General features: G+C 41.8%; 1 pseudogene; it reads right to left on the bottom strand.

The window, feature by feature from the left end:
- Positions 1–1,359: 1,359 nt before the first annotated feature.
- Positions 1,360–4,300, bottom strand: LOC113007327 (olfactory receptor 11A1-like; annotated as a pseudogene).
- Between the last annotated feature and the right edge of the window lie 11,597 nt (positions 4,301–15,897).

The raw sequence follows: 15,897 nt of genomic DNA, 5'->3' as shown, positions 1-15,897 counted from the left end.
CTCCCTCTCCCCAGCCACCTCCTCCAGCTTATCCGGGGGAACACCAAGGCGTTCCCAGGCCAGCCGAGAGATATAATCTCTCCAGCGTGTCCTGGGTCTGCCCCGGGGCCTCCTCCCGGTGGGACATGCCTGGAACACCTCACCCAGGAGGTGCCCAGGGGGCATCCTTGTCAGATGCCCGAACCACCTCAGCTGGCTCCTTTCGATGTGGAGCAGCAGCGGCTCTACTCTGAGCCCCTCCTGGATGGCCGAACTTCTCACCCTATCTCTAAGGGAGAGGCCAGCCACCCTTCGGAGGAAGCTCGTTTCTGCCGCTTGTATCCGCGATCTCGTTCTTTCGGTCACTACCCACAGCTCGTGGCCATAGGTGAGGGTAGGGATTTTGCGCATTTTGTCTAACAGTGTATTCTTGTATTGTTACCATTTTGTGATACTCCCTTTTCAGAACAAAGGGGAGTTTTCTTTTTCTCCACCTTTAGACTTTCTCACAGTTCAGACCATATTGCTTCATAAAACAGTAATTCCAATGTAATCTCTCTAGTTTGTAAGATATTCAGATAAGAATTCATACAATAAGGTCTGATCTAACAGACCTCAAGAACAGTTACATATTCATCGATTTAGTCTTCATCACCTCTCGTACACATATTTGAGAAAAAAAGGAATATTTTTATGAAATGCAATCAGGTCGCCCTCTTCTTTTACACTCCCCTGCATTACTAGTGTACTACTGGTGTAATGTTATCACTGTCACAGCATCAAGGTTCTAGTTTCAAACAGGCCTCAGGCAGGCTTGTTTGATTTGTTTGATTTCTTCACAAAGCTATGTATGTTTAACAATAAAACGGTTTATTTTGTTATTTGCAAATTGTGTCATAGACCACACAACATTTGTCCCTACTCAGTATACAATTTCTAAAAATAAAAGCTCAGAGAGGAAAGATTTAATTTTGTTTTCACAGAAGTACAGCTGTAAATGTTATACATTTTGCAAATTTATTTAAAGAAAAGTAAAAATTAACACTGTATAAAATTAACGGATGAAGAAAACTCTCTGAACATAGTATATGTCAGCATTAGTTTAATTCATTTTGCTAGAATTTGTAAATGTTTTACTCTTGAGTTCTTGTGCTGTGCAGCAGTCTAAAAACCAGTATTTTAACTGTAACTATAACATTTAAACTATAACATTTATGTTACAATAGACATGCACCCTGAGCAATCATAAACAGTAAAAACATTTTAAATTCACTGATTAATTTATTCAAAAAAAGGTGTAAAATATGTGGACCAAATCAATTTCATGAGTTTATAATATTTAATAAGTACATTTTCTGAAATGAGGAATTTATTGACGCATCAAATAATTTTTGTTGGACAAAACAACCTTTTTAGATGTTTAGAAATTTCCTTCATTTTAAGCCCGTATATTAATGGATTAAATAAAGGTTGATACAAAGCTAGCTGTAATGACACTATAAAGCGTGCAGTTTTAGGGAAATCTGATTCCACTCGAGATATGGTTACATCATAGACACCTAAACAGGAAAAGCTCACTAAAACCAGTATGTGCGGTAAACAGGTCTCTGCAGCTTTTTTCTTGATTACTTTACGACTGTTTTAAGAGACCATAAAGATTTTTGTGTATGTGAAAACTATAAAAAGAAGAGGAAGTATCACAAAATCAAAATAACAAATTATACCAAATACAGTAACTAACCTTGATCTTACACACTGAAGAGTGTAAATTGCATTGTTACAAAATATTGATTTTAAATGAAAGGAACACAGTTTACTTTTAGCCATTCCTATTGCTTGGACTGCAATACTGTCAGGGTCCTGGGTCTGAGCGACCCAGGATCCCTGAGCAGTTATGTATTATATTATTATTATTGTATGTATATTTGGTGTTGCTGTCTTTCTCCCTGTTTGCGTGTGTGTATATGTGTTTCGGCGGGCGCCTTCAGGCCTGGTGGGTGTGGCCCTGCTGACGGTCTGGCCACACCTGAAGCCACACACCTGCTGCTGATCAGGCCTCGTTGGGGGAGCTACTTAGGAGAGTCTTGGAGCTCCCACCGACGCGGGATCATTCCGTGAGACTTCATGTTAGTCATCCTGTTGAGCTAGGTTAGTGTGTGTATGCCCGCGGTTATACAGTGGGGCAAAAAAGTATTTAGTCAGCCACCGATTATGCAAGTTCCCCCACTTAAAATGATGACAGAGGTCAGTAATTTGCACCAGAGGTACACTTCAACTGTGAGAGACAGAATGTGAAAAAAAAATCCATGAATTCACATGGTAGGATTTGTAAAGAATTTATTCGTAAATCAGGGTGGAAAATAAGTATTTGGTCACCTCAAACATGGAAAATCTCTGGCCCTCACAGACCTGTAACGTCTTCTGTAAGAAGCTTTTCTGTCCCCCACTCGTTACCTGTATGAATGGCACCTGTTTGAACTCATCATCTGTATAAAAGACACCTGTCCACAGCCTCAAACAGTCAGACTCCAAACTCCGCCATGGCAAGATCTCATCCCGTGGGGTCAAAATGATCATGAGAACGGTGAGCAAAGATCCCAGAACCACACGGGGGGACCTGGTGAATGACCTGCAGAGAGCTGGGACCAAAGTAACAAAGGTCACCATCAGTAACACACTACAACGGCAGGGAATCAAATCCCGCAGTGCCAGACGTGTTCCGCTGCTGAAGCCAGTGCATGTCCAGGCCCGTCTGAAGTTTGCCAGAGAGCACATGGATGATACAGCAGAGGATTGGGAGAATGTCATGTGGTCAGATGAAACCAAAGTAGAACTTTTTGGTATAAACTCAACTCGTCGTGTTTGGAGGAAGAAGAATACTGAGTTGCATCCCAAGAACACCATACCTACTGTGAAGCATGGGGGTGGAAACATCATGTTATGGGGCTGTTTTTCTGCCAAGGGGACAGGACGACTGATCCTTGCTAAGGACAGAATGAATGGGGCCATGTATCGTGAGATTTTGAGCCAAAACCTCCTTCCATCAGTGAGAACTTTGAAGATGAAACGAGGCTGGGTCTTCCAACATGACAATGATCCAAAACACACCGCCCGGGCAACAAAGGAGTGGCTCCGTAAGAAGCATTTGAAGGTCCTGGAGTGGCCTAGCCAGTCTCCAGACCTCAACCCCATAGAAAATCTGTGGCGGGAGTTGAAAGTCCGTGTTGCTCGGCGACAGCCCCATAACATCACTGCTCTCGAGAAGATCTGCATGGAGGAATGGGCCAAAATACCAGCTACTGTGTGTGCAAACCTGGTAAAGACCTATAGTAAACGTTTGACCTCTGTTATTGCCAACAAAGGTTATGTTACAAAGTATTGAGTTGTATTTTTGTTATTGACCAAATACTTATTTTCCACCCTGATTTACGAATAAATTCTTTACAAATCCTACCATGTGGATTCATGGATTTTTTTTTCACATTCTGTCTCTCACAGTTGAAGTGTACCTCTGGTGCAAATTACTGACCTCTGTCATCATTTTAAGTGGGGGAACTTGCACAATCGGTGGCTGACTAAATACTTTTTTGCCCCACTGTATGTGTCCTGACAGCTGCGTCTATTGTGTCCCCAGGAGAAGTGTGGAGCGCCAGACGGCAGCCAGCACGAGGAGTGCTGAGACACGGGAGCGGAGAGCACTGAGGCACGAACTATTCACGGAGAGACACGACACTGGAGTCAGGGAAAGCACGGGGATTTATTGTTGTTTTGTTCCACCACTGTAAATAAACGCACTGCTTGTACATAGAGCACCGTGCCTGGGTCCTCCTTCCCCACACCCCCCACGGTTTGCCATGCCGAACCGTGACAAATACAGGTACAAGCCAAGCTATGACCAGGAAAATACTCACAGTGCTTTTTCTCATGATGGTTGGATATTGAAGAGGTTTGCATATAGCCATATATCTGTCATAGGCAATGGCTGCCAAGAGAACAAACTCTGAAGAACCCAGAGAATAAATTATGGAAAACTGAAAGAGACATGCTGAATATGATATGATTTGTTTTTTAGATAAAAAGTCAATCAGGAGTTTTGGGTAAATAGTTGTGGCGTAAATAACAACGTTCAGTAGCAATGCTGCAATAAAAGTGTACATAGGTTTGTGGAGATTTTTGTGGATCAAAATGAGGTATATAATAATAGAGTTACTGCAAGTTATTAGAATATATAATGTGAACATAATAAAAAAATAAAAATATCTGTATTAATTTCCACATGTCTATCAAAACTTATATAGGTAACATTTAATTCTTCATCCATTAATGTTTTAAAAAACTACAAAATGTTTCATTAAACAAATTGCGCAAGGTGAATAAATGGAAAATATTGAAAAATGCACCATCATGCAAACAGTGAGCAGTTACAGTCTGTGGAAGGTTTTTTTCAGACAAATTAAGCCTCAAGGAGCTGAACACTGGAGGTTCATCTCACCCTTTTCATTCTCTTTTGCTTAGCACTGCACAACTTCAACACAAATTTTTTTTAGCTGAGATATGAAATCTTACACAATGGACTAGATTGAACTGGTTTAACTTGAGAAATGGAATTTAGGATGGATGCAAAGAGTGGCAGGTAACTTAAGTGCTGAAGCGCTAATCACAGAGTTGATTTCATAAGATCTGATGTAGGAGCAAGCTTGCAAGACAAGGACTTTACAGGAATTTCTTTATCTGACCGGGGTGTATTCTGTTCAGTGCCCTTGAGCAAGGCCTCATCGCCAATCAAAATTGATGGGTGATATTACAGAAGCCTCAAACAGAGATAAACCTGAGCTTATCTCAGGCTTATCTCTGCTCTGGCTTCTCCAGTCTGCATGTCAAATATCCTTGGGCAAGATACTAACTATGGGCAGAACTTTGTGTCATCAGCAACTGAATTTAAATAAATTAAATTCAAATTGTAGTTTAGTGTCAGGTGCTCCTTAGGCTTGCTAAAGGCTACTGGTGCTTCTGCGGACCAGACAAAGGGGACTCTACTGGAAGTGAGTGGTGTAAAGGGTGCAGTTACCTGGCTATAGTTGTAAATGAACCTATAGTAGAAACTAAGGAAGCCAAGGATGTACTGCAACAGTTGTCGACTAGGCTGGGAGTAGGCCACTGGGTCATAACCCGCACATTCACTGGATCAGTCTTCACTTGCCGTCTTTGCCAGTCCGAGAAAGTGACAGAGGAAGAATGTAATTCACATTTTTCAGCCTTTAAACCCAACCTGTTCTCCAGAAGCTATTGCAGGATACTGCAGACATGGATGACATGCTATTCAGGGAACTTGAAAAAAATATGTCATGCAGGTAAGCAAAATATTGATAAAAAAAATATAAATTTTTAAGTCTCTTAATACATCATTAATTAGAGCCTTCAAGACATTCGGAGCATTAGGGTGTCACTAATACCTGAAGTGACCTAGGGGTAGTGTTGGGCAAGTTACTTTGAAAAAACAACTAGTTATAGTAACTAGTTACTTCTTGAATAAAGTAATTGAGTTAGTAACTGCATGTCTTGGGACTGTGGGAGAAAGCCGGAGTACCCGGAGGGAACCCACGCAAACACGGGGAGAACATGCAAACTCCACACAGAAAGACCCCGCCTGATGGTGGAATTGAACTCAGAACCATCTTGCTGTGAGGCCACAGTGCTAACCACAGCAGTTTGTGGGGTTAGGGTAATTGATTAATCCAAATTGCCCATAGGTGTGAATGCGGGAGTGAATGTGAGTGCGAATGGTTGTCTGTCTCTGTGTGTTAGCCGTGCGACAGACTGGCGACCTCTCCAGGGTGTACCCCGCCTCTCGCCCTATGACAGCTGGGATAGGCTCCAGCGCCCCCCGTGACCCTGAAAAGGATAAGCATAAGCGAATGGATGGATGGAGTTAGTAACTGAGGTATAATTGGCCATTATTGACTACTTTTGGTTTTACCTCTACATTTCGCCTTGAAAAAACTATTTACCTTGCCTTGTTTGGTATCATTCTTTACAACCTCACATGTTTGAATTGACTTTATTTTTTATTTTAACATACTATATTAAGATAAAATCAAAAATCAGACAAAAAACATAAATCCAGAGTAGAAAAACCCAAGATGGCGACACATAAACTCTCGGCGTAGCGTCTCCCTCTGGACTGAAATAGGGCTTTGGACAAAGCGGGCCGGTCTAAATACTGACTCTGGGTAGGCAAACCTGAGTCTACCATGTCCGCCTCCACCTGGACTTTGGATTGACGGGCCGGAGCCTGCCGGTGCCTACTGCGTCTACTAGATTCCCGGGAGGGCAGGCTGGGCCCTGCCCTGTCCTCCTTGTCCTCCCCTGCTCGGACTTGGAGCTAGCAGGCCGGGGCCTGTTGCGTCCCCCAGACTCGGAGCTAATCAGGCCGGAGCCCGCTGCATTCCCCGGACTCGGAGCTGGCAGGCCGGAGCCGGCTACATTGTCCGTATTTCGAAGCTAACGAAGCCAGAGTCTGCTACACCGCCCGGACTCGGAGCTAACAGGACGGAGCCTGCTATACTGCCTGGACGCAGAGTTAACAGGCCGGAGACTGCTACACCGTCCGGACACGCAGCTAACAGGCCGGGCTGGAGCCTGCTACGACGCACCTCCATCTGATCCCCGGATTGCTTAGTCCACCTCCGCTCGGATTCGGAGCTAATAGGTTGGAGCCTTTTGTATTCACCCCCATTTTGGACCCTGGGCTATCATTATGAAGACAAGGACACTTATCGAAGCTTTATTGTGTGTATTCGTGGTTTGGGACTTGGGACATTGCGGTGCTCCTTGGGTGAGAACTGCAAAATATGAGCTGAGTATGGGTGAAACTTATTTTAGTGGCACTAGGTCAACTGTAGCAGTGCACCTGGAGTCACCAACGATTCATTTGGCTCTGGTTGTTAGCTTAAATCGATATGAAGTATTACCCAAATTACAAGGTTCCCTTGTTCTGTATAATCTTTCATGTTCACTTAAGAAAAAGCAGTATTTGTCGTTAACATCTGCAAAGTACGAAAATGCTTTTAAATGTAATATGAAACGAAGGTTAATGATGATTGTTTTACTTTTACTTATATCCGGAGATGTGCAACCAAATCCTGGACCTGAGTTGAAAAGTGTCCAGACCCCTGCCGATTTTAAATCTCAGCCAGGGTTAAAATGTGTTCATCTAAACGTACGCAGTTTATTACACAAGATGGACTTGGTCAGAATTTGGGCGAAATCGACAAACGCGGATATTGTGATTATCTCCGAAACTTGGTTGTCCAAATCTATTACAGATGATGACATCAACATAACGGGATACAATCTTTATTGTACAGATAGGCCTAGGAAAGGTGGAGGCGTAGCAATTTATGTTAAATCAAGATATGAAGTATCCATTGTTTTATCTGAATCTATTCCTAAACAAATGGAATTCTTGGCTTTGAATATTAAAATAGTAAAGTCTCTCTCTATAACAGTTGTTGGGTGCTATAGGCCTCCATCTGCTGTAAAGGAAACTTTATTATCTCTAAAGTATCTTCTGTCCAAATTAAATTATAACGAACTTCTATTGGCCGGAGACTTGAACTGGGACTGGCTGAATATAGCTTCTGATGAATTTAAATCCTTCTGTGACTCTGTTAATCTTAGCCAGTTGGTCAACCTACCTACAAGGCCAAATATAAAGAGTCCTGACAAATTTACTTTGATTGACCTAATTCTAACAAATGTCCCTCATAAGTTCCTGTCTCTAGGCGTGTTCTGTAATGATTTAAGCGATCATTGTGTAGTTGCTACCTGTAGGAACACTAAAATCCCTAAATGTAAACCGTGTATCATCTGTAAAAGAAATTTTAAAATATTTAATGAGCAAGCGTTTCATTATGATTTGTCCATGGTAAATTGAGAAAATTTGAGTCTGATACCAGACATCCATCTGGCTTGGGCTTATTTTAAAGAAATTTTTATGAAGATTTTAAATAAGCATGCACCTGCCAGAAAATTTAGGGTCAAGGGACGGGAGAACCCTTGGTTTTCATCGGAATTATCAGAGTCCATCCATCAGCGCAATGTGGCATGGGCAAAAGCTAGGAAAAACGATTCCCTGACTGACTGGTTAGATTTCAGGAAATTAAGAAACAAATGCACGACACTTATCAAGAAGGCTAAGTCAGAATATTATTTATCTGTTACTACAGAAAACCTCAATAACCCTCAGAAATTTTGGAAAGTAATTAAGTCCTTATCTATAAATAAAATATCACAGGCTCTTCCAAAATTCATTTTAAAAGATTCTGTCCCAGTTTATGACCAGTGTTGGTCAAGTTACTTGAAAAAAGTAATCAGTAACTAATTACTGATTACTTCCCCCCAAAAGTAATCCAGTTACTTTACTGATTACTTATTTTCAAAAGTAATTAATTGCTTAGTTACTTTTTAAAAACACGATTTACAACCTGAATAGGTGATAAAGCGATAGATCTTTCAGCCCAATTCTACTTTTTCTGCATAATCCATCACACAAAATGTAATCAAATGGAAAAGTCCCTTTTTAAAACTTGTTTTATTAGTTTTAATCTTTTAACTTTATGCATCAAGCTAAAATTTTATTATATGCAACATTCTCTGACTGGAAGAAATTTGTTTAATATTTAAACCTATTTTCTGCACATTCCAGCACATAAAATATTTTTTTTTGTGTGTTTACACTCACTCTTTCAAATAGATGCAAGTAAAACACAACAGAAAATAAATAAAGTCAAAGACTAGCGGTCCTTTTGCTCTATTTTCACCTGTAAAGCAGGAGCGGGGTAGGCGGAGGTTTATCCTGGTGCAGGTGTGCCGCAGCAGTCAGTTAAAGAATCCGCGAGTTTCCCTGTGAGTTTCCCATTACGTCGTAGCATACTCGGTGCTTGCTTGGACGTTTAGGGTTTTTTTTTTTCGCAGTAGAAAGAAGTTTTCTTCCCACACACAATGCTAATGGACGCTAATGTTTTTGTCACTTTTTATGGAATCAAACTCAAAGTAAGGTCAGTACTTCCACGCTTTCATACTCTCTCCCACGCTCGATATATGATCCACTGTTGATCTGCACACAGCTGTTGTCACGAACGTGGCACTTGCTTATGCTGGGCAGACACTGTGCGATTTTTTTCATTCGCGCGATTCAGCTCCTGCTCAAACTGTACGATTGACTCGCAGGAGTTAGAAGTTCATAGGTCACGATGCAGGGTCTCACACTATACGGCCCGATGCTCTGATGCGACCTGAGTGGTCACACTGTGCGTCCATAAAATGAAGGTTATAACAGAAATTCTGTCGCTCGCTCTCCCTCTCTGTCTTTCACTCACACAGACACACCACCACCATCAACTTTGCTAAATTGCTAATGAAAAACATTGAGCAGCAGTGTAGATCCAACTATTTTCAAGGTTGTTGTGTCGTGATAATTTTGTGAGGCCACATCGAAAAGGCTCGGATGAGCTTTCCAAAGTTCTACAAGTTGTACCTCCATCGCTTGTGTCCAGATCACACGCTGCACTGCCGTGCTGCGCCGTCTTTTTCACTGACATTTGTGTTTGCGCGTGCGCAGTGTGACAAACTGCGGTGACAAACTGCGGTGACAAACTGCGGTGACACCCTCACGACCGTCGTGAGCGATTGATGATCGGGAGCTCGTCGTGAGGTGTTAATCACGTCTCGTTACCCCACGTATACTACACGATGCACGACGAAGGCCAAAATTGGGCTGATCGCCAAAACGGTCGCACGACTCAAAAATCGGCTCAAAATGGGCCAAAAATCGCACAGTGTAAGCCCAGCATTACATCACTGTCATGAGACATTCTCGCAAAAAAATCACGGTTTTAGTAACGCAGTAACGCAGCGTGCCTACGGCAAAGTAACGGTAATCTAATTACCGTTACTGCCCATCTCTGTTTATGACAGAACTGAGGTCTTAAATAGCTTTAACAAGCACTTCGTAGCTACTGGTTTTTTATTTAACTCTGTTGGAGCAGCCCCCATGATTCCCTGCACAGAACCCCAAACATATTTTGGGGAGCTTTTTGATTTTTCTCCTTTTTCTGTCCAGGAAGTGCATAAAGCTCTTAAAGCCTTAGATCACAGGAAACCCCCAGGGCCAGACTTAATAGAGCCCTATTTTCTGAAAATAGCAGCTGATTACATTGCACAACCTCTTACGATCGTTTTTAATCTTTCAATCCAAAATAAAGAAATTCCACTTGTTTGGAAGTCTACTTTTGTTACGCCAATATTAAAAGGAGGCGACCCAGCCATTCTGACTAATTACAGGCCAATATCAAACTTGTGTGTCTTGGCAAAAGTCCTCGAGTCTCTCGTCAGTGAGCAATTAAAAGAGTTCTTGTACTCTAATGAAGTTCTCTCAAAACTGCAATCTGGGTTCAGAAAACAGCATAGTGCTGTTACGGCTGCCACAAAAGTGATAAATGACATACTTGTTGCTCTTGATAAAAAACAGCACTGTGCTTCTCTCTTTATCGACCTGTCAAAAGCTTTCGACACTGTGGATCACGCCATTTTAAAGCACAGGCTTCTTTCTTTGGGGCTGTCTAGACATGTCGTCTCCTGGTTCACTAACTATTTGAGTGACAGGACTCAATGCATTAAATGTGAAAATCTGTGCTCAGAACTTTTGAATATTCATACTGAGGTGCCACAGGGTTCAATTTTAGGACCTCTGTTGTTCATCATGTATATAAATGATTTGGAACAAAATGTGTCCAATGCTAGTATGCATTTTTATGCTGATGACACAGTTATTTATTCCTTTGGCTCAAACCTTGAAAAGGCAATAGAATCTTTGCAGAAAGCTTTTGACGTGGTTCAGCACACACTTCTAGAGCTGAAATTGGTTCTCAATGCTGAAAAGACAAAGCTAATGTTGTTTTCAAACATGAAGAGATTTCCTCAAACTGTCCCTTTGGTGTCCACTCTTGAGGGAAACCTCATAGAAGTGGTGCATACGTATAAATATCTTGGCTTTTTAATTGATGATTCTCTGACCTTTAAATCTCACATAGACAATCTTGTGAAAAAACTCAAACTAAAATTGGGATTTTTCTTTCGAAACAAATTTTGCTTTTCTTTTGAGACAAAAAAGCGTCTTGTAAATGCCACATTTTTTATCTGTTTTAGATTATGGTGATCTGCTGTACATGAATGCTTCCGCCCAGTGTCTTCATAAGATTGACTCAGTATATCATGCCTCTTTACGGTTTATTACAAACTGTAGGGCCTTGACCCATTGTTGTGATCTGTACGCTCGAGTGGGATGGCCTTCGTTGTCCTCCAGGAGGTTTGTTCACTGGTGCATCTTTATTTATAAGGCCCTGCTTGGACAAATGCCCACCTACATTTGCGATCTGCTCACACGGAGAAGTACTGTTTCTTACAGCCTGCGTTCAAGTGATCTTTTTTTGCTCAATGTTCCATTTGTCAGAACTGAACTGGGAAAGAGGGCTTTTACTTATGCTGCCCCTTTCACATGGAACATGATGCAAAAAGACTGGAAGATAGCAGATCTTATTTCATTAAATGCTTTTAAGTCCAGATTGAGAGAGCCAGAGAAAAATGTTTTTAAAATGTAATTGTTACTTATAATATGTATGTAACTTTGTAATTTCAACATGTTGTCGCCTCTTGGCCAGGACTCCCTTGAAAAAGAGGTTTTTAATCTCAATGGGACTTTTCCTGGTTAAATAAAGGTTAATAAATAAAGAAAAAGAAAAAAGTTATATTTTTCACTGTAACAAACACAAACATTAACAAAACATTTTCATAACCTGAAATGCAAATATAAATGGTAAATTTTTAAAACGTATGCACAAGTCTTGCAAACCACAAAGTTATTTGTAGCTATGTACCTAAAAATGCAGCCAAGGCATTTTTTTAAATCACCATTTCAAACTATTTACAGAACAGTCAGACATTCTGCATCAAATAAGATGCCACACAAATTATTTGTTTCAGTCCAAAAAATTATTTCTGTTCACTATAAGATAAAGGAGCCATCACTAGCCTAATACCTGTAGATGGTGTATCACTGCAGTCTGTCTTTGGTGGCTTTTTGGCAGCAAGTGCGACATTCAGCAGTTGCCTCATTGTTCTAACATACAAAAAAACAAAACAAAACTATTGGTTACACTACACACTAACTATACAACACACTAGCTACACACTCCAAACAAGCTAAAAGTCACAAATCTCTCACATCTCCATCTCTCATTACTCCAAAACCTTCCCCCTCTTCAATGAAATGCCACATGTTGCCATACCATTTTTTGATTGTTTGGCATTGTAAATCTTTACACCAATAGGAACTGGTGGGTTTTTTTGTGTTTTTCTTGCAAGCAGAGAGTGGTTTAAAGTGCTTTCCTTAGAAAATGCTGTTTTCACAGTTTCTTCCTGCAGTAGACATAGCGATAGTATTCAGGAAAAAACATTGTGTATAATTTTTTAATCATAACTCTGGTTTTACGTGGCCTATCAACGTAATTTAAAAACAGGTATATACAGGGAGTGCAGAATTATTAGGCAAATTAGTATTTTGTCCACATCATCCTCTTCATCCATGTTGTCTTACTCCAAGCTGTATAGGCTCGAAAGCCTACTACCAATTAAGCATATTAGGTGATGTGCATCTCTGTAATGAGAAGGGGTGTGGTCTAATGACATCAACACCCTATATCAGGTGTGCATAATTATTAGGCAACGTCCTTTCCTTTGGCAAAATGGGTCAAAAGAAGGAATTGACAGGCTCAGAAAAGTCAAAAATAGTGAGATATCTTGCAGAGGGATGCAGCAGTCTCAAAATTGCAAAGCTTCTGAAGCGTGATCATCGAACAATCAAGCGTTTCATTCAAAATAGTCAACAGGGTCGCAAGAAGCATGTGGAAAAACCAAGGCGCAAAATAACTGCCCATGAACTGAGAAAAGTCAAGCGTGCAGCTGCCAAGATGCCACTTGCCACCAGTTTGGCCATATTTCAGAGCTGCAACATCACTGGAGTGCCCAAAAGCACAAGGTGTGCAATACTCAGAGACATGGCCAAGGTAAGAAAGGCTGAAAGACGACCACCACTGAACAAGACACACAAGCTGAAACGTCAAGACTGGGCCAAGAAATATCTCAAGACTGATTTTTCTAAGGTTTTATGGACTGATGAAATGAGAGTGAGTCTTGATGGGCCAGATGGATGGGCCCGTGGCTGGACTGGTAAAGGGCAGAGAGCTCCAGTCCGACTCAGACGCCAGCAAGGTGGAGGTGGAGTACTGGTTTGGGCTGGTATCATCAAAGATGAGCTTGTGGGGCCTTTTCGGGTTGAGGATGGAGTCAAGCTCAACTCCCAGTCCTACTGCCAGTTTCTGGAAGACACCTTCAAGCAGTGGTACAGGAAGAAGTCTGCATCCTTCAAGGAAAAACATGATTTTCATGCAGGACAATGCTCCATCACACGCGTCCAAGTACTCCACAGCGTGGCTGGCAAGAAAGGGTATAAAAGAAGAAAAACTAATGACATGGCCACCTCATTCACCTGATCTGAACCCCATTGAGAACCTGTGGTCCATCATCAAATGTGAGATTTACAAGGAGGGAAAACAGTACACCTCTCTGAACAGTGTCTGGGAGGCTGTGGTTGCTGCTGCACGCAATGTTGATGGTGAACAGATCAAAACACTGACAGAATCCATGGATGGCAGGCTTTTGAGTGTCCTTGCAAAGAAAGGTGGCTATATTGGTCGCTGATTTGTTTTTGTTTTGTTTTTGAATGTCAGAAATGTATATTTGTGAATGTGGAGATGTTATATTGGTTTCACTGGTAAAAAAAAATAATTGAAATGGGTATATATTTGTTTTTTGTTAAGTTGCCTAATAATTATGCACAGTAATAGTCACCTGCACACACAGATCAATCAATCAGTCTTTATTCATAAAGCACTTTTCATACAAAAAATGTAGCACAAAGTGCTTTACATAGTTAAAAACAGCCCACCCCACCCTCCAACTCACTCCCCACACTCTCATTAACATAAATGATGTGAATACACACATATCCCCCCCCACACACACACACACACGTGCGCACACTTAAAGAGTAAAAATTGGGCTGGGCTCGCATGAGCCAAGTGAGGAAACACTATAACAGGGAGCCGTCTGCACTGGGAGCCGGTCACAGACCACAGCCTCCAGGCTGGGCACACAGCAGGAGGGAGGCAAAGGAGCCCCCCAGCCAGGCGGAGAGGACCCCCAGAGACCCAGCAGCCACGGTCGATCACAGTCCCGGTGCAGAAAGCCCCCTCCGAGGAAACACTGGAGATATGACACAATACGATGTATACAGGGTAAAATGATAAAATAAATAAGAACGGGATACAATATAAATATAAATATAAATAGAATAAGAAGATTAAAAAATTAATAACAATAAAATCAAGAAATATTAGGTAAATCCTAAATTAATAATAGAATAACAGGATAGAATAAATAAGCATAAAATTAATAAACGCTAAGTAAAAGCTAAATTAAAAAGGTGGGTCTTGAGCCTGTTCTTAAAAACATGTACGTTCTCTGCGGCCCTGAGCTCCTCCGGCAGGCTGTTCCACAGACGAGGACCATACCACTGAAAAGCTGCCTCTCCGTGAGTATGTGTTCTTTAGGGACAATCAAAAGGCCAGCACCAGAGGACCTCAGGGTCCGCGAGGGTTCGTATGGTAAAAGCAGATCTGAGAGATAAGAAGGCCCAAGACCATTAAGACATTTAAAAACCAATAAAAGATCCTGAAACACACGGGGAGCCAATGCAGCGATTCTAAAACCGGTGTAATGTGGGCCCGCCCTCTGGTCTTCGTCAGCACACGAGCTGCCGAGTTTTGCAAAAGTTGTAAAGTTGAAATATTCTTCTTAGGAAGACCAGAGAGCAGGGCATTACAGTAATCAATGCGACTGGTAATAAAAGCATGCATCAGCATCAGCATCTCTGTGTTGGCCCAAGAGAGAATAGGGCGGACTCTGGCTATATTTTTTAGATGATAAAATCCAATTTTGGTTACATGTTTAATATGTGGGATAAAACCAAGCTCAGAGTCAAAAATAACACCCAGGTTTTTCACTTGTAGCGAAGGACATAGTGAAAATGCCTCTAATTTAGACAACAGTTTCTCTCTCTGAGCCTCGGGACCGACGATTAAAACTTCAGTCTTGTCCTGGTTAAGCTGTAAAAAGTTTTCTGCCATCCAAGATCTTATATCTAAAATACAGTTAAAAAGGGCATCCATTGGTCTGGTGTCATCAGGAGACATAGAGATGTACAGCTGCGTGTCATCAGCGTAACTGTGAAAGTTCACTCCATGCCTCCTGATGACACTGCCGAGAGGGAGCATATATAAATTAAAAAGTACAGGGCCTAAAACCGACCCTTGAGGCACACCACATGTCATTTTATGGATCTTAGAGGAGCATGTGATTATGCGAACATGCACCCGGTCAAATCTTTCTGCTCACCGGACCTGGAGTACCTGATGGTTAAGTGCCGGCCATTCTGGCTACCGAGGGAATTTACAGCAGTGATTATTACGGCTGTTTACATTCCCCCACAAGCCGACACTGACCGAGCACTCAGGGAACTGTACAGCGCGATCAGCAGCGAGGAAACCGCACACCCAGAGGCAGCGTTTATCACGACCGGGGACTTTAATAAGGGAAACCTGAAGAAAGTCTCACCAAAACTCCACCAACACATCCACTTCAACACTCGTGGAGACCGGCTACTTGACCACTGCTACACCTCTTTCCGGGATGCGTACAAAGCCCTCCCCCGCGCCCCATTCGGCCAATCAGATCACCGCT

Source organism: Astatotilapia calliptera, chromosome 16 (genome assembly GCF_964374335.1).
Source record: "Astatotilapia calliptera chromosome 16, fAstCal68.1, whole genome shotgun sequence".
In the NCBI taxonomy this organism is placed as follows: domain Eukaryota; kingdom Metazoa; phylum Chordata; class Actinopteri; order Cichliformes; family Cichlidae; genus Astatotilapia; species Astatotilapia calliptera.
This window is presented reverse-complemented; position numbering and strand designations above follow the sequence as displayed.